General features: G+C 43.7%; 1 protein-coding gene and 1 non-coding gene across 2 annotated transcripts in view; one reads left to right on the top strand and one right to left on the bottom strand.

Annotated features, from left to right (window-relative positions):
• Positions 1 to 27016, bottom strand: part of LOC126418457 (homeobox protein PKNOX1-like) — a 714504-nt gene that overhangs the window by 238824 nt on the left and 448664 nt on the right. Inside the window, exon 3 of the mRNA XM_050085224.1 lies at positions 17557 to 17647. The gene's annotated coding sequence lies outside the window, so the exon portion shown is untranslated. The remainder of the gene's footprint in view (positions 1 to 17556; positions 17648 to 27016) is intronic.
• On the top strand, positions 23781 to 23855 carry Trnai-uau (transfer RNA isoleucine (anticodon UAU)). The gene has a single exon. It is a non-coding gene; the product is annotated as a tRNA-Ile (tRNA).

Below are 27016 nucleotides of genomic sequence, written 5' to 3'. Positions count from 1 at the left end.
ATCGATACCTCTCCTCAGTGCAGGACTCCGTGAAGAATGGGCTGCCGTTTCCCAAGTAACCTTCCAGAACTTGATTGAATGTATGCCTACGACTGTCGAAGTAAGTCACCAAGGCTAAGGGTGGGCAAACACCATACTGAATTCCAGCATTACCGATGCAGGGCGGCACGAACTTTTAAGTCTTTTGCAGCTTTTGATCACATAGTGTGTGTTTCAAGAACAGTATCCAGTTTCGTAGTTTCACAGTAATGTCAGTTTTACCCTTTACTTGTAACTGGATATCTGAGCGATATTTAAAACACTGAAATCGCGGCGGATTTTAGAATGCTGTTGCACAGAACCAGAATTTTTCCGCTTCCAGTCCCGGTATTTCAGAGAATTATGAGAACCAATATTTATTTGGCATATTTATGTCAACATGCGGTTCCACAGAAAGAAGTAAACTGTTTCATTTATGTTAAGTATAACAATAAAATGTTCGAATAAAATAAACAATGAAAATTGCGGCGTTATTTGCCGTGTCACTAACGTCAACTAAAGATCACCTTGCGGAATCGTCGGAAACATAACCGAAAGCATTTATCATCGTAGTAGTGTAAGACGTTAACTTGATACTGCTGTAAAAGTCTGTGCTGATACGCAAATGAGGCTGATGTTAGCCAATTATACGACTTCCGACGCTGTTAATGAGCGGCATCACATCACGCGCCCTGACCTCAGTGATTAGCCGACAGCAAATTGCTGGCACCACTCACAAATGTTCATCGACGTGGAAAATAATCGACAAGCTTCTTATTTTGTAGTTCAACGAGTGCTGTTGTAACAAATTCAGCTCTATAGCACGTATTTTAATACGCCGCGGCTGACGACTTCACTCACAAAAAGACTGCATAACGAAAACAACAGATAGAAACGTCTTTCATAACATGGAAGATTGTCGGGATATGCACTCACTCTCGTGTGCTTCATTTGCTGGACTTCGCGATGAAGCACGCTGTTATACTGAAATGAAGCAGTTTTTAAAGCAGGTCGGATAGTGAAGCCACGGAAAGAAGTCTGAAGATTGTGCAAGCAATACGGCGGATGGTTCGTGGTGTACCACTCCCTCTTCCTCCATTTTGTGTTCCAGTTGCCGATGGCGCGTGGGTAAAACGATAGTTCATAAGCCTCCCTGTGAGCTCGTCTTGCGTGGCTAATTTTACCTTCATGGTTTTTTTCGCAAAATATACGAGGGTCATCTAGAAATGAAATTCACCTATTTTTAAGCCGGCCGGTGTGGCCGAGCGGTTTTAGGCACTACAGTCTGGAACCGCGAGACCGCTACGGTCGCAGGTTCGAATCCTGCCTCGGGCATGGATGTGTGTAATGTCCTTAGGTTGGTTAGGTTTAAGTAGTTCTAAGTTCTAGGGGACTGATGACCCCAGAAGTTAAGTCCCATAGTGCTCAGAGCCTATTTTTAAAGTGAACACATTTAGCCGGAAACACTGCGCATTCGTGACAAAGCTACTCCGTAATTATATGTAGCGGCTGTTGTCAGCAGTGGGTGAAAATGGCGGCTCTTATACGTCCTCCGCCGACTGCGAAGTTCGTTCTGAGATCAAGTTTCTTGATGCAGAAAACATAGCGATGAGTGAAATACGTCGAAAATGTGTCGCGAGTACGGGCCGAGGGTCATGAGCAAATATACGGTGTATCGCTGGTATCGGCAATTTTCCAAAGATGTCTTAACTGAAAGGGGCCAAGGCAACCGCTCCTCATCGGTGACGGCCTTGTGGAGCTGCTGCGGCAGCGGCTCTACGATTATCGATCTCGGCAACCATTTTCCGCAGATATCACGATCCTTGCAGTATGAAAAAGTTACTAAGCGTCAGCTGCCCAGATAAATATGTGCAAGAAAGGTGGCGAAAAACCTGACATCCGAACACAAAATGAATCACTTAGGATCAGCGTGACGATGGCTGCGACCTCCCGCGACAGGTTCGTCACGGGCAATAAGACCAGGGCTGCTCAATTTACCCCGGAAGTCAAGCGGTAACCCATGTATTGGCGTCACTGTTGATCTCCGGTCAAGGCAGAGAGCAAACGAACTGTGACAGTGCGGAATGTCATGTGTACAATGTTATGGGACAGGAAGGGCATTCTGCTCACTGACTTCCTGTCTAGAGGTGAGCCAGTGAACGCTGACCGTTACTGTGAAACAGAGCGGAAATTGCGATGTGTCAATCCAAACAAGAGACAACGCCCTGTGCAGGTGCTCCATGACATTGCTCGCCCACTTACAGCTCGGCGTGCAAGTAGGGTGAAGGAGGTCAGCTGAGAGCTATTTTGTCGTCCACCGTACGGTCCTGGTCTTGCTCCCAGCGATTTCCATCTTTTCTTGCACCTATAGAAGTGAGTGTCCTACGGTCAGCATTTCCGCAATGGTTCCATTTCCAGGCAGCACATTTCTACTATGCGACGTGAAAACTGCGTCAGTTCTGATACTGATTATGCTGAATAACAGCTCGGAACGTACGCTCTCGAAGTTTTAATAGTAAACCACTCAGTTACACACAACGTCTCAATTATAGAATCTATCGCTGGACTTTTAAGATCACAAAAAATTTTACAATAACAGATACCAAAAATTAATTTGCTCCCAACAGTCAAAAGTGACAGAGAACCAGGCTGGATCAGAATTATTAAATGCAATCTACGTGTCGCCCTGACTGTCATAAATGTAACATGTGAATCAATAGTTGTTCTCTATACCTTACTCCTTTTGGATTAAGTTTCTTTTCACAATTACTTACGTTAACAAATCTCAAAGCAACCGTTTGTTTAAAGCACATCTTACATTTCATACTGTAAAATGGTCGCGTAGTAAAGCACTGATTTTTCAGTATGTAACCCAGTATATCATTAAATTGACATCATCGACTTCCAAACCTCCAAAGACCCCTCATGTTGCTTACAATAAAAAAATCTGATTCATAAACGTTCTTTAAATCAATCTGGGTGACAGGTGACTGGCGATGTGGTCGTTATTGTATACCTCTTTCATGCTGTAAGTCTGTTTCATCTTGGCACTCACTCTACGCGAACAGTGCAGGAAAATAGCGAGGATTACCTCAGCCGCAGCCTAGGATAGGAGAGCCCTCTGTCCCCTCTCCGAACACATCTTGGCTGATGCAAAAATTCTAGCGTATAGCCGACAGTCTATCGTAGCATTGTCCGTAAGACGACAGCTCCTAGCGCTGCTGCTTCGCTGTAAACAAAGGACGATCGACATAGCAACGTCATCCGAGACAGAGTAACGTTACGACTCCATGAGTTGCCTCTGACGCTTTTCTTCGAGGAATCTGATCCTCAGTAGACAAAACCAAATTCGAAACATTCTCCTTTCAATAACTACTACGAGTAACCGCTACTTTGTTGAATGTATGCAAAACATCGCACTGTACCGGACATACGTTTTTCTTCTCGCCAGATGTAGCTACACAGCGTTAACGTAGCTTAGATGCATAGTGCTGAGGGGAAAGCACATGTGCAAGTTTGTTATACGTAGGTATTCGCTCTGTACCGAATTGAATCATTAAAAATGTGTGGTAGTATATAGTGAAGCTGTGTAACGTGTCAGCAAAGTCTGTAATTTGATCAAAGAGGGTGTTGCTGTTGACACAGAAATTGTATAATCTCTGAAGCATAGAGAAGAGGAACACCAAAGCAAAAATTGAATGATTCTAAGGAGCTAGCAGTTATGTACAATTTTCCAGTAATATTTCCAGTGAGTCATTATTTGCCAGTGATCTCAAAAACATACGCAGCATTAAACAAACGCCAAATGATCTCTCTAAATGTAACAAATCTGTAAAGTAACATCCCCATTCATGATGCTTTAGCTGTTGTTAAACAAAACCTAATAAAATATAAGAAGCTCTCCCCAGTACAAATCAGAGAAATCCTAAACCTTCTGGAACTGGTATAGAAATACAATTACTTCTCTTTCAATAGAAAACTCTACAAACAAACAAATGGGCTAGCTGTGGATGCTAGCATATCAGGAACTATAGCTGAAATATTCTTTAACCACCTAGAGCACAAACTTTTCACAAAAAAACCAACATGCATTCAAAAAGTTCATCTCTACAGAAGATACGTCAACGATACATTTCCGATCATTTATGAAGAAAGTAAAGATGTCCAAGACATCCTCCAAACATTCAACAAAACGCACAAAAATACTAAATACACCCGTGAACAGGAAATAAGTAACACCATTAACTTCCTCGACTTAACAATCTGCAATCAAGATAACAAATGTGTCTTCGAGATTTACAGGAGACCAAACACCACAGACGCAAACACACGTGCTTCCTCCGGACACCCCAACGTGCACCAAAAAAATGGCTCTGAGCACTATGGGACTTAACAGCTGTGTTCATCAGTCCCCTAGAACTTAGAACTAATTAAACCTAACTAACCTAAGGACATCACACACATCCATGCCCGAGGCAGGATTCGAACCTGCGACCGCAGCAGTCGCGCGGTTCCGGACTGCGCGCCTAGAACCGCGAGACCACCGCGGGCGGCCCAACGTGCACCAACTAGCAGCTTACCATTCAATGATTCACAGACCTCTAAAAATCCCACTGACTGAAGAGAGCCTCCAAAGTGAAATAAAAATCATAAAACAAATAGCTGTATCTAACGGGTACAAATCCACACTAATAGACAATTTAGTTAAAAAATAAAAAATAAAATGAACAAAATAACCACCAAAAACCAGGAAAGAACACTGACAACATGCATCCCCTTCCTCGGTAACATCTCCCAAAAAATTACAAATATCTTCGACTGACGCAAAATAAGAATTGCATTCCAAACAAACAATAAGATATGCTAAAGACTTCCTCATAACTTAAAAAGCATTCAAGATAAGTTTTCATCCTCTGGCGTATATAAAATCATATGTTGCAAGTGCTCGGCTCAGTACATAACTTCCACACCAGATTCAAAGAACACATCAACACCTTCCGATACAACACGCCACACAAAACTGCAATAGCCCCCCATATAAAACATAGAGGACATTCTTTTAACAATGTAGAAAGCAACCTTGGAAAACTACATACACTGAATAAAGGACACAGTATGTCACTGTATGAAGAATTAAAGAATTAAAAATCTATATATACAGAAAGAAACGTGGGGAACGCCTACTCAATTACAATAGTGAAATAGGCTCAACCAACCTTTTCAAAAGCTTTGGCAAAGCACTTCAGGTATTTTCATAATTTACTGCTTCAATGCACAGCAATTAATGTAATCACTCCCATTCATCCGTCAAGTTAAACCTACAATAGGTATGTATGATCTGTTGTGATCTTTTTATACATAAGAAACTAATATAATAATTAAAGTGTGCACAAATGTGTATTCAAGAGCAGCCCATTAATTTTTTTATAAACAAAAGGAAAACATATTTACGTACACAACTATTTAATCATTATTTTGTATCCAATGCTGCAGCACATTCACATAAAAAATAAAATATGCAGCTACCTAATATAATAACTGACTTGTGAACATGTTAGCATTCTGGTGCAGCCACTCATATACTTAAAAAAAGGAAAACATATTTTTGTAGACACAATTTAATCTTGTATCCCTGTATTCAATGCAAACAAACATATCTTTAACCTGTGCATCATCTTTGAAAGGACAGTGCAAGTATAATGTGCAGTGGAGAGGAGAGGCAACGGTATGTAGACCTTTTACAACTGTTCTGTTCCCGTAAGTACAATTCGATGTCAGAAATTAATGTTTTTTAACCTCTAAAGTGCCTTCTCTAAATGAATGATTTTTATCATTAGCGAAAGACGCAAAATAACGTACACTACCCTTGGTCTGCGACTGTCAGAAGACGTCTGTACTCTTCACCAACACCAGCCTTGTAAATAAATAATTTTCCACATAAAGATGAAGGTGTGAACCACCGAAAGGCATAGTGACATAATAAACAAGTGACTGACGCAGAAACTTTTATATTTGTATGTAATGTGCAGTAAATACGAGAGTTTTTTCCCTCTCGAGGTCTGATCGGTCGCTAAATTAAAACCCAGTCAATATCCGATGAATTTTTGCGCAGAAGTGTTGCACAGTGTCTCCAGTTGAGTGACGATTGCGTCACGTTGCACTTTTCAGTTCTGCCTGCTCAGTGAGCACGTAAACATGTCTAGCACAATAGAATCTCTTGCCAAGTGTGAAGTGTGCTTTCAATCGATTTCTTCTTGCTGAGTGGTTCCGCCTGATTTCATGCACCCCACACAATGTAACTGTCTTGCACGACAGCAGAGACTGGCAATGGTGCAGGAACTTTAAAGCAACACGTACAGACGTTCACTATGCAAGCAATCAGCCGATGATCTTGCTCAGCGAATACATCAGGCGATTCGAGAAAAAAGGATAACTGACAACAAGCGGAGAGGAATGTTATCAGGCACGCGTCCGTCTTCGAAATGGTTCAAATGGCTCTGAGCACTATGGGACTATCGTATGCACAAAACCTGATCCTGCCTCCGTGTGCCAGAAAGAGATTCTAAACGAGGTACACTGTGCAAATATGTGCGCCTCAAGGGAACTCGTGCACGCGCAGTGGCTATGACAGACAGTGCATCGGAAATACAACGTCCAGTGTGCTCGCGGCAGACACGCGCGTCACGCCGCAGGGTAGGTCAGGAGGCGCAGAGGGGTGGGGAGGGGTATGGGAGGGGAGAGTGTAAGTGACAGCTCTGGGCAGCACGTCGGTTATTTAGAGGGGTGACGCCAGCAGCAACAGCAGCGGAGGTTATCTCTGTGGCGGCAGCTGTCGCTCTTGACCCTGCTTCTGCGGGACTACCCAACTGTGTTCCACCACAGCCGAGCCAATGTCTGTCTGTACTTACGAAATTTCATCTCGTATACTGTGACGATCTACAATTTCTGCATTATCTCGTCTGTCCCAAGTGTATAACATGAGAGTCAACAGACCGGAAAACGTGGGTTACTTCTTAACGTCCTACAGGATGAAGTTGGGCTAGAACTACGCCTCAGCATGCCATCACACGGTGCATGGCGGACGGTGCATATTGTCGTAGAACCCTTTCCTCATTCCTCTTATATTCACGGATTATGCGCGCCTAGGAATACTGTCAGCACTGCTCTGTATACGCTTGAATTTTCCTAACTTTACGCTCATCGTCATTATGCAAGCTACAACTAAGAGGAAATAATGAGTTTCTTTACTTTCATTTGTACCTGAAGTCGTGAAAATCTTGGCGCGCGTACAATCCATTGGACTTCGTTGAGCGTTTGCAAATATCACTTCCTACCCAACCCTGTAAGTTCAAATGGTTCAAATGACTCTGAGCCCTATGGGACTTAACATCTGAGGTCATCAGTCCCCTAGACTTAGAACTGCTTAAACCTAACTAACCTAAGGACATCACACACATCCATGCCCGAGTCAGGATTCGAACCTGCGACGTGGCGGTCGCGCGGTCCCAGACTGAAGCGCCCAGAACTGCTCGGTCACACCGGCTGGCCCCTGTAAGTTCAAATGGCTCTGAGCACTATGGGACTTAACATCTGAAGTCATCAGTCCCGTAGAACTTAGAACTACTTAAACCTAACTAATCTAAGGACACACACACATTCATGGCCGAGGCAGGATTCCAACCTGCGACCGTAGCGGTCGCGCAATTCCAGACTGAAGCGCCTAGAACCGCTCGGCCACATCGGCCGGCCCCTGTAAGTTCATCCTGTCTATTGTCTGCGGCATTCATCCGGGAAAAGGAAGTTTGCTTGGATGTGATGGGCCCTCCTAAACGCGTTGAGGAGGAGACCAAAAAGTCTGCCTCAAGGGCGAGAGACTTCCCAGTGTGACAGGTGTTATCCAATCACCTGCGGCGAAATATACATTTCGAAAGTCCTGGCAGCAGGCGGTGTTGTGCAGTGGAACGAGTAGCGCGAGCGGGGATTAGCCAGTGAAATCGGCAGCATGCAGTTATTGAGTCCGATTGGCCGAAAGGAACAACTCGCGAAATCGAGAGATTGGCCGGCAGCCTTTATGTGCCATTTCTTGTGCAATCGAGGTTTCGTAGTGAATCTCATAAGCCCAGAGAAGATGATCCTTCGTCATCAACCGAGCTATTTCTTGCAGTATGGAAAACTGATGGCTTTCGAAAGTGCGTTTCTGTACGCGATAGTCCATTTCGGGTTGAAGTACAGGGTGTTTCAAAATGAATATACGAATTTTAAACTTTTTAGTATTTATTACATTCAACTTGAAATTGTAAACAATACGAGAGAGTAATTCAGTTTTCTTTTTATGCATGTGCGCAAAGGGAAGAGTATGAAACGACCAAGAGTGAATGTACATCTTGCTGAACGAGGGAGAGTGTTTCAATCATAGCCGCGAGAAACCAGTCCGGAAGGCTAGCCTTCAGACTACGGTTTATGTGCAAACTTCGCAAACGAAATGTTGCAGCATCACGGCGAAGGTTTTCTGGATAGTGACATTGTCAGTGATGAATCGACATTTCATCTAACTGGAAATGTGAACAAACAATGCGCGCATACGGGGGTCAGCAAATCCCCAAGAGATGATATATTTACAACGAAACATCCTTAAATTGGGTGTTTTTGTGACATTTCCCTGCGGAGAGTTTACAGTTGTTTAGCACGACTTCCACGTTCACACGCCATCTGACGCTATGGGATTTTTACCTTTGATGGCTCATAAAGGATCATATGTATGTGCCTCTGCTACCAGTTGATATCTCCAACTTTAGAAACAGTACTGTTGTAACATTTACTCCTGACACACTGACGAAGGTTTGGGAAGGAAAACGCCTATCGACTCGATGTCTTGACAAATGGTGTTCACATTGAACACATGTAAGAAAAATTGTTGAGTTGGTCTTAGTTGTAAGTTGAATGTAATAGATGTTACAAACCTTCAAAATCCATATGTTCATTTTAGAACACCACGTACTCCGGTTTTGTAAGCGAGTGTTGCCAGCCTGCAGACGCTCAATAGCCAAACACGTCATATTGCGATGGCGAGGCGTAAAGCAATACTTCCGAACTTAAACCTTTTTTAAATAAAACAGAAGTTATTAAAATTCTAGACGCTTATCCTTCACGTCCACATATTTGCAGCCCTCTGCCGTGCAACATGGCGGTGTGCAACTAACTGTGTGTCGGTGCCTGAGGAACGGCGTGCTGTAATCGAGTTTCTAACTGCAGAAAACTTCGTCCACACACGGAGCACCCTCTCCTTCAGCATGACAATATCAGACCACATACGAGCGCTGCGACATCTGCAACAATCTGGCGCCTTGGCGAACATCCTCCATACAGCCCCGACTTGGCCCATCCCATTTTCATCTGTTTCCAAAAGGTAAGGAACACTTTCGATGACTTCACTGTCATAGTGGTGAAGCAGTGCAAGTAGTGGTGAGGTTGCAGCTCCGTCAGCAAAGGTTTTACAGTGGCGGTATCAACAAACTGGTCTCTCGCTGAGATATGTGTGTTCGTCGCCAGGATGACTACGTTGAGAAATAAATATCTAGACACGAGGAATAGACATATATAATGTTAATAACGTCTGTTCTATTTACAAAGCGTTAAGAGTTTTCAGATAAAAAAATTCGGAGGCATTGCTTTTCATCCCGGCCTCGTACATTGTGGAGGTAACTACTTCCACGCTGATGTTTACTGGACGAGTCACACTTGGGGATGTTACCACTGAAGCAAAATAATTATATTCGTTTCCGTGGAAATCTGAATGTTGCGGTTTTCACTTACTTTTATGGTATCCCCGCGATACTGCAGAGTCGAAATTTCAAAACCATCGTGTAAGTGACGATCAAAAAGCTTCTGTTCTAATACCGAATAGTCCACAATCGGTATGCCATCAGGGAAAATCGCTGTGAGCATTAAGGCAGTCATCCACCAACCGTTTTTACCCGTTTGGTAAAAACACCGTGTCCTGTTGTATGAGGAAGTCCGTAACTGCCTGCTACACATCGTCGACCAACAGGAATAGTCGACCCTTCCAGGCCTTTTTTAAAACAACGAAGGCGTGATCATCGCATGAGGAGAGAGGAAGAGTATACGGCAAGTGGTTCAGTGTTTCCTGTTTTGCTATGGAGGTTATCGGTGGAAGTTGTTAAAGAGACAGCTGGATGCAGTATGCTGGCTTGTTGCGATGAACACATTCCAGTCCAGAAGTGGGAATCTCGAGATGAGAGTAGTTAGACAGCTATAGGAAATTGACCGAGAGAGGTGGAGAAATGGTCTCGCATTCGTGAGAACCACGGCTCAAATCAGAGTCCGACCATCCTGATTTATGTTATTTCTTGAGTTCCCTAAATTGCTCCAGGTAAATGACGGATGGTTTCTTTGAAAGAGCACGGCCCATTTCCTTCCCCATCCTTGAATCAGTCCAAGCTGTGCTCCGTCTCTGATGACTTTGTTGTCAACGAATCGCTAAACATTATTCTTGCTTTTTACAGGGCGATGGAGTAGTGAGAAGTTTTGACCTTTTCTCGCGGATGAGGATGACGACCCTCATTTAGAGTGACTTCAAAGGCGTAGTAGTGCACAGAATTAATCCGGTTACGTCAATAAATGTTTCCGAGTAAATCTGTGGAACAGTACGTCGCGTATTCATCTCGCGCGTAACACATCGCATAGTGTGTGTGTGTGTGTGTGCGCGCGCGCGCGCGCGCGCGCGCGCGCGCGCGCTGAGAGCGGCCAAGACTCGAAATTCGCACAACGTCACGGAAGCTCCGAAATTAGGACGAAACTAGCGTCTCACACTTCTGTGCTGTTCTGGTTCTGACTAAACAAACTCGTGACGAAGCGCGAAGTCTGTCTTTGAATGTACTTTATCTTTTATGTCAGTCGTACTTAGTAAAGATCGCAGACCGACGAAAAATATTCACGAATTATTGAGAACCATTAGATTACACTAGCTTCATGACACTGTCAATATCGACAGGTCATGTGCTCCTAATTTCTTCTAGAGAACGATGTTTCTTTTTACCTCTGTTGTCTGTGTCAATTTCTGCGAGGATGACACAGAAAGATTAAAAGTAAACTATATTCGCACAATATATCGGTCATTGCTTGTTCTCGACGAAGGACCTATGTTGGCTTGCGATTTTGGACGACGAGTTGGCTGCGCCGTTTTCATATTTTAATATTTATTTAAGAAGTACTGTTTAGAAATAAAAATGAAATAAGTAGGATTATCCGAGCGATTCTATTTTTACATGATATCTACTTTTCTACACGTTCTCACCAATATTAAGACACTTATCGTATCGCACAACCGGTTTTTGAATACCATCCTCGTAAAAATCTGCCGCCTGATTTGACGACCACTGTAGCACGGCCGTTTGTACATCGTCATCGTCGTCTGGTGCTGACCACCCAGATGCTTCTTCAAATGCAGGTACACGTTGTAGTCATGGGGCGCTAGATGTGGGCTGTAAGGGTGTTGCTCCATCCAAATCATCCGATCACCTCTTCATTTCAAGTAGCAGTGTGTCGATGGGCACTGCCAGCAAGCAAAACGATCCCCTCACTCGTCATGCCACGTCTTTGGTTTTGAGTTGCAGGTCGCAGTTTTTATAAGGTCTCACAGTAAGTGGTAGAATATATGGTGTCCCCACGACGCAAGAAGTCCAGAATAAAACAACACCCCTTCTCTGCCCCAAAAATCAGTACACATGATTTTCCGGGCTGAAATTGCTACTTTCCTGGGTGATTTTGAATGCCGCCATTCCATGGATTGCTACTTTGATTTAAGTATAACGTTAGCCATCCATCCTTCATCGCCTGTGACAATTTGGCTTAAAACCTTTCCTCACTGTATCGTTCCAGGAAAGTCAAAGAACTGGCTAAAAGATTTCTTTTGTGCACTTCAATCAGTATGTTCGATACAGAGTGTTACCACAACTTTCGGTAATTCAAACGTTCTGTAACAGTTGCATGAAGCACAGTCCTTGACACCCGAGGAAAGTCGTCACATAACGTCGCAGCCGTAACGCGCCTGTTCACTTTCGCTTTTTCATCAACTTTCTGCATCAAATCGTCAATAATGACGGAAGATCATCATTTCGTTCCTCATCATGCACATTCTTACGGCCGTCTTTAAAAGCTCGCACCCATTTCCGTAACATGTCATCGCTCATAATATTTTCTCCACACACTTCACAGGTCAGACAATGAATTTCAGTCACTTTCACGCCTTTAGCACTAAGCACAGCGGGTATTTCACAGTCGGCGGCATTCTCAGTCTAAGGAGCATTAAAAAACGTCACACGTAAACACGCCGAATGACTCTGTAATGGCGTCTGGGCTTGCCAACAGAGTACGGCACACAGCGCGCATGCGCGAAATGCAGACCGCGACGCTGCAGAGGCGAAATTTCAAAACGCCTCGTGTAAGGGATGATCAAAAAGCTTCTCTTCTAATACAGTATAGTCCAAAATTGGTATGCCATCAGGGAAAATCGCTGAGAGCATTGAGGCAGTCATCCACCAAGCGTTTTTCCCGTTTGTTGTGTGAAGAAATCCGCAACTGCCTGCTGCACATCGTCGTCCAATGCCTTTTTTAAGACAACGAAGGCGTGATAATCGCATGGGGGGAGAGAGGAAGAGGATAGGGCGAGTGCTCGACTGACTCCACAACCACCTCTTGGCTGTATTTTTCGACGGAGCTGCCATAAATACACTCTTCATTCTCAGATGGCTGTCTGTCGGTTTTTTCTTTCGGCAGCCAAGGAAAGAACCGTAGCCCGTTGGTCCCGTACGGCGACGTTATTACCAAATTCGCCCAAAGTTCACGTTTCCGCATTTATCGCATGTATGTCGGAGAGACATTTATCCCTTGCCTTTATGTCGGTGCTTATATATCGCCTCGCGGGACTAGCCGAGCGGTCTCAGGCGCTGCAGTCATGGACTGTGCGGCTGGTCCCGGCGGAGGTTCGAGTCCTCCCTCGGGCATGGATGTGTGTGTTTGTCCTTAGGATAATTTAGGTTAAGCATTGTGTAAGCTTAAGGACTGATGACCTTAGCAGTTAAGTCCCATAAGATTTCACACACATCTGAACATCTATAACCGTGTTACAGTCGCGCTACGTTTCATGTAATTTGTAGCAACGACCTCAAACGGAAGTTATTTTCGCTCCATATAATTCAATGTCGCACATAAGCGCAACCCGCCTTGTTATTCTGCCGGTTGCTCCCACCAGAAAGAGGAGATCTGGTGGCAAAAGTGAACAGTTGGGACCTTACCACTATGGATAACAATACTAGATATTCGGCTGCCAAAATGTATTGTATAGTGTGCGATCCTGTAGCACTGAAACATAATTCCTCCCAAAAACTAATATGAACAAAAGAGGAACAGAAATCGTAGTCACAACTAAGCAGTAATGTTGAAGGGATCCTGCAGGCAGCTACACAGACATTCTTGGCCACCCTCCCTGGGGCAATGTTCCAGAGCGCCAACGCCCAAACTCAACACGTGTCGTTCTCAGGGCCTGCTTGCAGCACATAGATGATACACCAGTACACCACGGTCTGAATGCTTCTATTTCATCATCGAGAAAGTGTATTACATTTCGGTACCCTGTACAAAACGATATCACTTTCTTTGGCTCAATTGTGCTCACAACAGCTGCAACTCCAAGACAATTTTAATAACCAAGGTACGTAAGACTGGAAAATATAATTTGTACGAGGCGTTGTTTTTGAAAAAGTATACTATGTTGGTCTTCAGAATCCAGTCGTTTCCTTTACAAAACGAACTGTTTTGAAAGTGTAATATCTTTATTTCCAAAAACTTTTGTTCAGTTTGCAGCTCCTACATCGTGCAGTTAAGCTAAAACCATTTATTTCGTGGATTAATGTTATGCAATATAACTCAGACTTTTGTGGCCGGCATTTGTGTCGATAAATTTTGTTGCGTGGATACGTATATCCAGTTCAGCTTGCTGAGCTTGCTTAAAATCTGAAACTGTTATCTGAGTCCAGTATTAGAAGACGAAATGTCAGCCACAGGAATATGCCTTGGACCAGATTCCTCTTACCATTGGTGTGAGAGTGACTCATTTCTTAACTATGTTCACGAAGTGCCCAGTCGCGCTAATTAGGTGTTTGTATCCGTGTGAGTCTTCCTGGAGAGAGGCGGTCCGCGCACGCGAATAGTTGTTGCCGCGAAACTGCCAGTTCACGAACTGTATGCGGCGACTTATTTCATTTCATTTTACAGGCTGGACGAATGATGCGAAGGCCCAGTCTGGGAACATACGGTTGCAAACGAAGTGACTACAAATTTTTTATCCCTTTTACAAAATTCATGTAGAGTAATTCTCATGATAATTATATTAGATGTACTTTTCGTGCCAATAGATCCAAAGTGAAGAGACCCTCCAGGCTGTAAACATGAATACACAACACATATTTACAAAGAAAAACAAATATGGTAATGTGCCCTCGAAAGATCTCAAGTGAAACGGTCCTGATCGATGTGGAATGATTAAACAAAATCTATAACATATTTTTGTTTAATAGTTAATAAATAACTTGTCACAAAAAGATGTAAATGTTCGATACACTGAGGCGCGTATGATAAACATTAGGCTATTGTAGCAATGCATGGCAAACAGAAAAATCATTTTACAACACTTATTCACAATGATGGCACTACTGGACTGAACAGAAGTCAGATTGAACGTAATACTCGCATTACTTGATAGTGTTAACATATAAACATCAATTGATTCTTCTAAGAAATTCGTCAGTGGGACAGAAGGAGTTGGCCACAAATAAATTCTTTAGTCTTCTCTTAAAGTGAACTACATTAGTACTCAAACTTTTTGTGCTTGCTGGCAAGTTACTGAAAATGTGTGAATATTACTCTTATTTCTAGTACTGATTCCATTGAATGAGCCGTTGTATTGAGGAAGAGATATTGATAATGACAAATTTCATTAGGAACAAACATATTGGGGAGCAGTAGTAGTAGTAGTAGTAGTAGTAGACACACACACACACACACACACACACACACACACACACATGGCGTTATGGAATGAAAGTAAGCAGAGTAACCCAGCTTTTTTATTTTTATATAACGTATGTGTGACGAGCCAGCGGCCTTGTCGCAATGATACGAGACGTGTTTTTTAAGTAAGTACCGTTTTGAAATTAATGATGTGCTAAGATATCTCAATAATTTAATTTTCACATGAAAGCTTGTACCTTAATCTACTTTTCTACATAATTTCCGTCAATACTGAGGCACTTGTCATAACGTTGTACCAGTTTTTGAATACCCTCCTCATAGAAGTCTGCCGCCTGACTTGTTAACCACTGCATCACCACTGTTTTGACTTCGACATCGTCTTCAAGACGCTGACCGCCCAGGCGTTTCTTAAAGTGCAGGAACAGATGGTAGTCACTGGCCGCAAGACCGGGGCTGTACGGAGGATGATCTAGAGTTTCCCATCGAAAAGAGGTGATGAGATCTTTGGTCTGATTAGCCACATGAGGACGGGCATTGTATTGCAGCAAAACGATGGCCTTGCTCAACTTGCCACGCTTTTGTTCTGAAATGAACGGCGCAGATTGTGCAATGTCTTACAGTAAGCTGCTGCATTGATTGTCTCATTACGAGGCACAAATGCCACAAGCAATATTCCTTTTCTGTCCCAAAAAACTGTGCACACGATTTTCCGGGCAGAAATTGTTTGCTTAAACTTCACTTTCCTGGGTGAATCTGAATGCGGCCATTCCATGGACTGTTGCTTTGATTCTGGTGTGACGTAGGCCACCCATGTTTCATCGCCGTAACAATTTGGATTGAGAAATCATCACCGTCGTTGTGGTACCGCTCAAGGAAAGCCAATGCATTGTCTAAACGTTTGGTTTTGTGCACATCCGTCAACGTTTTCGGTACCCAACGTGCGCACAATTTTCGGTAATTCAAGTGCTCGGTCACAATGCCATACAAAACACTACGAGAAACCTTAGGAGCCAGCCGGTGTGATCGAGCGGTTCTAGGCGCTACAGTCTGAAACCGCGCGACCGCTACGGTCGCAGGTTCGAATCCTGCATCGGTCATGGATGTGTATGATGTCCTTAGGTTAGTTAGGTTTAAGTAGTTCTTAGTTCTAGGGGACTGATGACGTCAGCAGTTAAGTCCCATAGTGCTCACAGCCATTTGAACCATTTTAAACCAAACATTAGGAAAGTCATCCCGCAAGGAGGAAATCGTAAAGCGTCTGTTTTCTCTCACCTTATTGACCACTTCCTGCACCGAACTTTCATAAACGACCAAAGGACGCCCACTCCGTTGTTCATCATGCACATTTGTATGGCCATCTTTAAATGCTCTCGCCCGCTTCCCTACCATTCCATCACTCATAATGTTTTCTCCCTAAACTGCACAGATCTCACGATGAATATCGATCGCTTTTAGGCCTTTAGCAATAAGAAATATTATAACAGCCCGTACTTCACAGTCGGCGGGACTCACGATTATTGGAGGCATAGCACAAATGGCTCTGAGCACTATGGGACTTAACATCTGAGGAACTTAACTAACCGAAGGACATGACACACATCCATCCATGCCCGAGGCAGGACTTGAACCTGCGACTGTAGCAGTCGCGCGGCTCCGGACTGAAGCGCCTAGAATCGCTGGGCCACCACGGCCGGCATCGGAGGCATCTTAAACACTCAGTACACAACGTAAACAAGGAAGAATCAGACTGTAATGGCGTCAGTGCGTAGATTAAGGTACAGGCTTTCATGTAAAAATAAAATTGAGATATCTTAGCACCTTGAAACTTCCTGGCAGATTAAAACCGTGTGTCGGACCGAGACTCGAACTCGGGACCTTTGCCTTTCGCGGGCAAGAGTCTCGGTCCGGCACACAGTTTTAATCTGCCAGGAAGTTTCATATCAGCGCACACTCCGCTGCAGGGCGAAAATCTCAATCTTAGCACCCCTTTTTAAATTTCGAAACGGTACATACTTAAAAAACACGCCTCGTAACACTGGTTCCTGTCAGTCACCAAAGTTAAACGCTGTCGGGCTTGGCTGGGAGTGGGATTGGTGACCATTCGAGTATACCGAGCGCTATTGGCAAGTGAGCTGCATTCAACGCATGTGGGGCCAACTAAGGATCTACTCGATCACGAAGTAGCGGCTCTTGCCACGGAAAGTGACAACGGCCAGAGGAGCAGTGTGCTAAACACATGGCCCTGTCGTCTCAGGATGACACGGCGATCGGTCGGTGGTGTTGGAACTTCCGAGGCCTGTTCGGACGTAGTATGTCTGACAACATTAGCCTTGCAAATAAAAAGATTTGTTTAGGCGCTTCAGCAGATCTGTAGTCTGTTTCGAAACGCGCCAGTTCTAGTGCTTTTGCACTGCGGAGGGTGGCTGCGCCCGTAGTTAAGCGCCGTGCTTGCGTATCGCGGACATCGTGCAGGAAGCGGCCGCTACTCACCTGTGAGGGTGGGAGCAGAAGGACGCGTGGCGCCGGAGCGGGCGGCGCGGCGCCGATCATCGTCCCTCGGCGCCCGGGACCAGCCCCAAGTCTGCACACACAACACAACAACACGGCATTAGAGAAAACACTGCCGCTCTGCTCTTACCAACAGGTTCAATGAGCCACATTGTGGCAACACACAAAACATTAAATTTGCCGGCCAAAAATTTTCTAGGCCGGCAAAACTAGATCCTAAAAAGGGGATGCCTCCGAAAAATTGATGGATCTTGGGAAAACAGAGCGCATTAATTCTACGTCGATTACGCACTAACAGAATTCGAGGAACGTGTCTCGTAGAAACACTAGGTCAAAAAAGATAATCTTTCCAACAGTTCCTGAAAACAAAATTTCCTCTCTAGTATACGTACAAAATCTACATCTATATTATTATTTTTTATTATTTATTTTATGGCCTTCATTGGACCACTCTAGTAAAAAATACAAAGTTGTAAGCAAGTTGTTACACAGGGATACAATTTGGCTCAACAATAACTTAATGTGATATTTAGGTAATATAATTATTAGTGTCTGTTCTTATACGAAAGGTGTTTTGCTCTTCTGTCTCCCCAATATTTCTTCATTCTTTCAGATATTTTCTTTCTTTCTTCATCTGAGACCACTCCTCCTGTGCTCCTTTTATTGATTTTCATACGTAGTCTGGTTTGCGGGTCTTGCAGTATTCTGGTTTTCTGTGTCTTGTTTTTTAAGTCATCTACTGTAATTTGGAGTTCTTTTATATCTTCCTTAATTGCTGTGATCCATTTAATGCTGCTCTTGCTATTCCACAATTTTTGTATTATTTTTTTAATAATTCTGTTTTCTGGAGTTCTCATCAGATGTCCAACGAATGAGATGCGTTTCTTCCTGATCGTGCTCATGACTGGTTCTATTTTCTTACATACTGTTTCATTTGATGTTATTCTCCAATGTCCATTTATTTTATACTGTTTATTTATACATGTCCTAATTATTCTTCTTTCTATTTTTAGTATTCTGTCAATTTCTGCTGTATTAGTTGTTTTGAAGATAGTTTCAGCTGCATACGTTATTTTCTGGTTGTGTAACTGTTTTATAGTGTTTTAATTTTGCATCTATAGATAGGCTTTTTTGCTGTATGTAGTTTTGGTAATGTAATGTGCGTAGTTCTGCCATGATGGCTTCGCATTTAGACTGTATGTTGTTATTTCGCCTAAACATTTAAATTTATCAACAATTTTGATTTCCTGTTCTCCTATTGTAATTCTGTTTGCAAGTGGTGGATCAGTTAGCATAAACTCCGTTTTTTCAAATGATATTCTAAGGCCTACTTTCTCTGCTATTTCTTGTAGTGATTTCACTTGTTGCTTGGCTTCTTGAACGGTGTTGGGTAGGAGAGCAAGAACATCAGCGAATCCCAAGCAGTTTAAGCTAATATCATCTTTTGCACTTCCAATTCTTATCATCTTTGGATTGTCCTTGTACCATTCTCTCATTATGTATTACAGTGCACAGTTGAACAGGAACGGTGATAGGCAGTCACCTTGTCTTAAGCCTGCTTTTATGAGGAATGGTTCCGAAATTTCTCCTCTAAACTTCATTTTTGATTTGGCGTTCGTTAGAGTGAGTTGTATTCTTTAATTAGTTTTGGATGGAGTCCTAGATTTCTTAAAATTTTTTATACTGAAGGTCTGTGCAGACAGTCATATGCCTTCTTAAAATCTACAAATGTTATTGCCAGAGGTTTGTTCCGTTTCTTGTAGTATGCCATAATCAATTTTAAACTAATTATCTGTTCTGCACAGCTTCTCCATGGTCTGAAACCTCCCTGATATTCCCCTGACTCCTGTTCTAATTGCTCCTTGATTCTACATCTACATGGATACTCTGCAAATCACATTCAAGTGCCTGGGAGAGGGTCCATCGAACCACCTTCACAATTCTCTATTATTCCAATCTCGTAGCGCGCGGAAAGAATCAACACCTATATCTTTCGGTACGAGCTATAATTTCCCTTATTTTATCCTGGTGATCGTTCCGCCCTATGTAGCTCGGTGTCAACAAAATATTTTCGCATTCGGAGGAGAAACTTGGTAATTGGAATTTCGTGAGAAGATTCCGTCGCAAAGAAAAACGCCATTATTATAATGATTTCCAGCCCAAATACTGTATCATTTCTGTGACACTCTCTCCCATATTTCGCGATGATACAAAACGTGCTGCCTTTCTTTGAACTTTTTCGATGTACTCCGTCAGTCCTACCTGGTAAGGACCACACACCACGCAGCAGTATTCTAAAAAGAGGACGGACAAGTCTATTGTAGGCAGTCTCCTTAGTAGATCTGTTAAATTTTCTAACTGTCCTGCCAATAAAACGCAGTCTTTGGTTAGCCTTCCCCACAACATTTTCTGTGTGTTCCTTCCAATTTAAGTTGTTCGTAATTGTAATACGTCGCTATTTAGTTGAATTTACGGCTTTTAGATTAGACTGATTTATCGTGTAACCGAAGTTTAACGAGTTCCTTTTACCACTCATGTCGATGACCTCACACTTTTCGTTATTTAGGGTCAACTGCCACTTTTCGCACCATTTAGATATCTTTTCTAAATCGTTTTGCAGTTTGTTTTGATCATCTGATGACTTTATTAGTCGATAAACGACAGCGTCATCTGCAAACAACCGAAGACGGCTGCTCAGATTGTCTCCAAAATCGTTTATATAGATAAGAAACACTACCTTGGGGAACACCAGAAATCACTTCTGTTTTACTCTATGACTTCCCGTCAATTACCTCTCTCATAGGAAATCACAAATCCAGTCACATAACTGAGACGATATTCCGTAAGCACGCAATTTCACTACGAGCCGCTTGTGTGCTACAGGGTCAAAAGCGTTCCGGAAATCCAGAAATACGGAATCGATCTAAAATCCCTTGTCAATAGCACTCAACACTTCACTTCATGTGAATAAAGAGCTAGTTGTATTTGACAGGAACGATGTTTTCTAAATGCAATCAATAAAACTACCCCATTTCAAGCAGAAGGACGTGGTATCAAAGCTGCAAATAATCACATTTGGTTTGCAAAAAGACCAGGAGTGTGCTACAAAAGAATAACCTAATTTGGTAAGAATACAACTTGGTAGGTCTAAAAATAGTATCATTGAAATAAACGTTAAGATATTAAACATGAAGATATCATAAGGGAACAAGAAAATTACAGTAATAAAATATTATCACGTTTCTAAGTGAAAACCTTTTTTTCTATAAGTTAGTAGCCGTGACAGATAAACTTTAACGGGCGATTAAAAACTTTCCGTTCGCGGGCCGTACACTCCAGAATCGATATGCCAATCAGGCAAAATCGCCATGAGCGTTCACGCAATCATTTCACCGACGCGCAACGTCGAAGACGACAAGATACCCGTTTGGTTAAACTTTGTGTTCTGCTGCGTGAATAAGTCCGTAACTGCCTGCTGCACATCCTCATCCGACAGGAATCATTATTCCCAGAAGGCCTTTTTTAAAGGACCGAAGAAGTGATAATCGCATCGTACAGCTCAAAGCTACAGGACGGATGTTCCAATGTCTCCCACTTTAATATCGCTGACCTAGATCGACCACCGTTACGTGTCGAACCGCGACCAGCACAAAAGTTGGCGCACCATTCCACGACGTTGGTTTTCGGTAGACATGCTGCGTCGTACACATTCTTCTTTCTCCGATGGATGGTTCAAATGGCTCTGAGCACTATGGGACTTAACATCTGAGGTCATCAGTCCCCTAGAACTTAGAACTACTTAAACCTAACTAACCTAAGGACGTCACACACATCCATGCCCGAGGCAGGAGTCGAACCTGCGACCGTAGCACTCGCGCGGTTCCAGACTGAAGCGCCTACAACCGCTCGGCCACACCGGCCGGCTGTGGATGTCTACCGGTGTTTGTCCTTTGGCACCAAGAAAAAAATGTCGGTCTTGTTGGGACGCATTTAGTAATAAAGTCGCAATAGTTCACGTTTCCGCATTTATCGCACGTACGTCGGAATGACGCGAATGTCACTACATGTCGGTGCTTATATACCTGCAACGGAGTTACGCTGTACTGCGACAACGCCCTGAAACGGAAACCTTTTGGTCACTCTTATACGTGTAGCAGAGGAGGTTACACTATGCAATGAAAGCCCTTCTTCGCTTAAAGCCTAGCACTTTAATAAGTTTCCTTTAATTTACGTCTATGGTACTAGTACTTTAATTTGGAAATTTGTGGTAAGAGCCTATGGGACCAAACTGTTGAGGTCATCAGTCCCTAAGCTTACACACTACTTAATCTAACTTACGCTAACGGCAACACACACACCCATCCCCGAGTGAGGACTCAAACCTCCGACCGGGGAAGCCGCGGGAACCGTGACAAGGCCCGCTAGGCCGTGCGGCTTTTAATTTGGCTACAGCGCTGCATTATAAACTTCTTTATGCCATTAGGAAGTGAGAAAGTAGCTATCCCTCTGCTCACAACTGTCCATCATACAGCGCTCCAGACGCTCGAAATAAATGCTACCGCAAAGCAGAAACGTCTTTAATTTGGCTACTGCTCTGCATTATAAACTTCTTTATGTCATAACGAAGTGAGAAAGTAGCTATCCCTCACTACTGTCGCTCCAGTCGCTCGGAATAAATGGTACTGCAGAACAGAGACGAGAAGTCCACATCTAACACACATTTTTTTAATTAAGATAACTGCGTGAAGTCATTACGTGCAAATGCATGAAGTTGACATGCGTTCTATGAACTGTATTAAGCAATGTGTCAGGACGTATATTATAACCAGTGCTACTGGTTAGGAGAATTGCAACGTGGTAGGAAAATACAGATTGACGTCGACTTCGGACGCGCGTGTAAATCGTCGAATCTTAGAAACAAGGCAATCACCGTATAGGCTATTGGCTAAGTTTCATCCGGAGACGAGACGCTATGAAATAATCTGGGACATCGGTGCATACACAAAGAAGATGTAGACGGACATCAGACTAGAATTAATCAGAAGTTCCATTAAGACCGCACATCAAGCGACAAGACACAAAGAACAACATTATATACTTCATTTATCTGTACAGGGTGTAAATGGCACCTGTTTACAACGTACCACAGTGGTGCACAGGAAGTCGAGGCGAATGAATTGACGCAGTGCACGTGCGGTGTACCAAGTCGGGGAACAGCCTCAAATTGGCCTACAAAAGCCACATCAGTTTTAGCACATGAGTGCCGCGTGGGAATTTCAATATCCTATCGCTCTCTTATGCCAACGGTTTAGTCGGCCATTTTGTTAACGTTATTCTTTCAAATTTTCCTGTGAGGGTAATCAAAGAAAAACAAACTTTTGTAAACGTTATGCGAAAACTAATTACGTTTACAATCGATCTAAGCTTAACCCTTAAAAGCACAGTAGACTCATAGTAAGAAGCCTAGAAAAACAAAAATATTATTTGAAATTTCCTGGCGGATTAAAAATACTTGTCCGACCGGGATTCCAATTTCACATTTTCTCTAAGTGCAAGAATATTTTTTTTTTAACATTCCAGGACGATTTTAGACAAAATCTTGACCGGCATCTCAAGGACAGATGCATACTTCTGTTGACCCATTGTGAATTCCAAAATGAAGAGATCATCCAGGGAATGCCACGTAAATATTCCTCAAGTGATAAGGCTCCCTCATTCGGCCGGGACCATACCGACGATTGTTACAGGATGTTTCGCTTTCAGGTGCTTCACGCCGTATGCGTCAACGGCCATCAGTCCGATGGAGCATAAGACGTGATTCATTCCAAAAATCTACTTGTCGCCACACAATGGACGTCCAATTATGGTATTAGCGTGAAAATTAGCCCGGATACATCTCGGCAGCCGTCGTTCATCTCTGTCATCTATATATGGATATGGTCTCTGTTCTTTCGGACATGTCTGAAAGAACAGACACCATAACCATATAAGTACATAGTTCTGGCAATACCGGCCATAACTTTCTTCTTCTGTGCGGATGCACACATATTCCCCGAACTCTTACGGAACTTGGTAAGAATCTTCCACGAGTACTGAGTGTGTTCGGATGGGACACTACGAATATAGTGTGTGGACATACAAGGTGAGAATGTGGGTCTCGCTGGAGGCGTGCGCGAGATAGTCCCTGCAGTCGCACTGTCCTCTGTGCCCTCGGTGGCTCAGATGGATAGAGCGTCTGCCATATAAGCAGGAGATCCCGGGTTCGAGTCCCGGTCGGGGCACACATTTCCACCTGTTCCCGTTGATATATATCAACGCCCGTTAGCAGCTGAAGGTATTAATATAATTCTATGTAATTTCTGTCATCTATGGCCCGTGGTGCGCCACAGTTGCCTTGGCACCGGTTTTGGATAGTGCAATTTTGCCATGCACTGCGGCAGTTTACAAACTTTAGAAACATACCTGTTTCGGAAATGCTTCCATCCACGTTTGGAATGTCAATGATAACCCTCTTTTGGTCGTCAGATAAATCGCTGCACTGTTTCCGCTCTGCGTGCACGCTTTTACCCTCCACTGCTAGTACTGCCAGCAGCCGTCTCTGAGTGATTATTGCACGCTGATGTTGGACATAGGCGCTGGTCACATTAATGTGATTGGACAGTGTACGATTACTGATATGAAAATATTGGGGCACTGTCTGTTATTAGACAATGTCATAAGTTACCAAAAAGTCACACATAAATGCTTTGCAAATTAGAGTAAATGCTCTGATGATGGAGGCGGTCAACCGTCCGGAAGCATAGTAGAAATAACACAGACTGCGACCGGTTAAAGTAACTTTCAGTTCCTAAAATGCCCACATTTAAAGTTATTTGCAATTATTTTCATGTCCGCAGATAACCGGTGCCGATATGGGGCCATGCAGACGAAGCGAGGATACTGAACGCATTTCCCGCATCCGCGCATACCTGTCGCGGTAGTCACTTTGCAGGAATCATTTCTGCACTGACTGCGACGAAATCCCCAATGCCGACGAGCGAGTACGGTTCGGAAGCCCGGGCGCCCCCAACACGAGTGCAGAGCGTCACACGGCGCGGAGCTGCGAGGAGCGGCTTGTGCAGACCCGACGTCCCTGACTGCGCCCAGCCGGGACCACCCACGGCGACCGCCGTAAACCCCGGCCCGAGGCGGCCCTCATCCATCCCCCCAGCGCTGCTGCCGCTGCCGCCAGGAAGACGCGTGTCCTTCCTCAATGGCAACTCATCACCCGGGAAACGAGTCATGCTTAACCGACGGTCCGTCACCGAGTCCAAAGTCGGACACGAAAGGAACAGCAGAGCTGCAGCTCACGCAGTGTTATCATTCGAGGCAAACTAAAGGAAATACTCCAGTGCAGCGTCGACATGTCCCAACACCCCGGATACAAGTCTTGTGTTTAAGCGTAAACGGAAGAAAGCGTGAAAGGAATGTTTACTACAGAGTGCTGTCGAATAAGTGCAAAAAAAAAGTTAACCCTGTCAAAAACTGAGTACAGATCAAGCTTGAAACAGGAAGAAGGTGTACTGAACTGTGTAAAAAAAGCAAAATAGCAACCATTAATGGTTCAAGGACAAGAAATGCAATACAGATCTACATTAAGATGGTGACGGCGTCGTGGTTGAGTAGTCACGGTGTTAAAATGTCAAGTGGGCGAGCCGTGTTCGTAACTCACTCGCGTCACTTTTTTTTTCCCCTTCACAACATTATGTACTGTCCGTCCGGTCATTGAAATGTTTGTTTTCTTTCTGTAGTCCTGGCAGTTGTCATACTCCACGGGGTGTTTATAAAAGAATATCGGGGTTTTAACGCTTTACAATATGTATAACATGAAAGAGGACTGACAACCTTAGCAGTTAAGTCCCATAGGATTTCACCCACATTTGAACATTTTTGAACATGTTGACTTACACCAGCGGTATCCTGTTGGAAAATATCCTTCAGAATGCCGTTCCTGAATGGCAGCACAACACGTCGAATCACCAGATTGACGTACAAAGTTGCAGTCGGGCCAGGGTAACCGCGAGAGTGCTCCACCTGTCAGGCAAAATGGTACCCCAGACCATAACTTCAGGTGTAGGTACTCAACTGGCCTCCTCCTAACAACACGCCACCATCACTGGCACCAAGACAGAACCAGCTTTCATCAGAAAACACATCTCCACCTCCCCTCCAATGAGCTATCGCTTGACACAACTGGAGTCGGTGGCTTGGGGCACTGGAACGCAAGCTACAGGGCATCTGACTCGGAGCTGTCCTTGAAGTAACTGATTCGTAAGTTTTTTGTGCCAATGTGGTGACAAGTTCTGCTCAAATTGCTGCTGCAGATGTAGTATGACGCGGCAGAGCCATACGCCGAACACTATGGTCTTCCCTCTCTGAACTGCCATTTGGCCGTCTGCTTTCTGCCGACCGTACATTCCAGTGCCATTGCTGTCAGCAATCGTGTAAAGTGGTTACATTCCTGCCAAGCCGTTCTGCGATATCGCAAAAGAAACATCCGGATTCTCGTAGCTCTATTACACGAACTCGTTCAAACTCAGTGAGGTGTTGATAACGGCGTCTTTGTCGCCTTAAAGGAATTCTTGACTGCCATCTATTCACCGTGTCCAATCTCAAAGGTAACTACCGCTCACGATCATTACAGAGGTATTTAAAGCACACATGATTACTGTCCTCACGGTAACGCTAATAGCGCCACCCTTACGCGGCCGGCGCTAAGACATCATGTTTCAGATGTAGAAACACGCCTGTCAGGTTTCGTTTATGTCGCTCAACTCCTTAGTGCTACGATTCTTTTTCCGTCGGTGTATATTCACTCCATAACGATAACAAAGGTACCGCAGTTCAACTGCAACTATGATTACTAGTCTCGATGCGGGGTCAACTGCTTTGTAAATGAGCGCTTTAGATGGTCAATAAGCTTGTTGTTGTTTTTCTTCTGGTAAGGTGGCCAGGAACACACAGTTCAACAGTGAGGGGGAGACAGTTGACAAAGCTACGTGCGTGCTCTTCCGTTTCTGTAATTACTGTTTCTCTCATTAATTATATCAGAAATTGCAGCTTTAAAATGACCAATAATCCCTGCGGTAATTACCGCACAGTCTCTACACGTGCATTTATCGAGGAGTTAAATTCTAAAAATACCAAGGACTCCCGCAGATCGCGCGTTGACACTGGTATAAACGAGTCATATACGGCTTTATATTATACGCCCCTTGTGAAAATAGTTTTAGACTACTGGTTGGCACTGCAATGGCTCAAATTGGTTTATACGACTGTGGTAATTATGGTCTGTTGGCAACTAAAGTTAAGTATATGTGTGGTCTAATAACATATTCGATGTGTGGACAAATAGAAGGGAAGGAAGATTCTCGTTTTACGTCCCGTCGACAAGGAGATATTT

The sequence above is a fragment of the Schistocerca serialis genome, chromosome 9 (genome assembly GCF_023864345.2).
Source record: "Schistocerca serialis cubense isolate TAMUIC-IGC-003099 chromosome 9, iqSchSeri2.2, whole genome shotgun sequence".
NCBI classification, from domain to species: domain Eukaryota; kingdom Metazoa; phylum Arthropoda; class Insecta; order Orthoptera; family Acrididae; genus Schistocerca; species Schistocerca serialis.
Note: the sequence above shows the minus strand (reverse complement) of the source record. Positions and strands in the feature narration are given on the sequence as shown.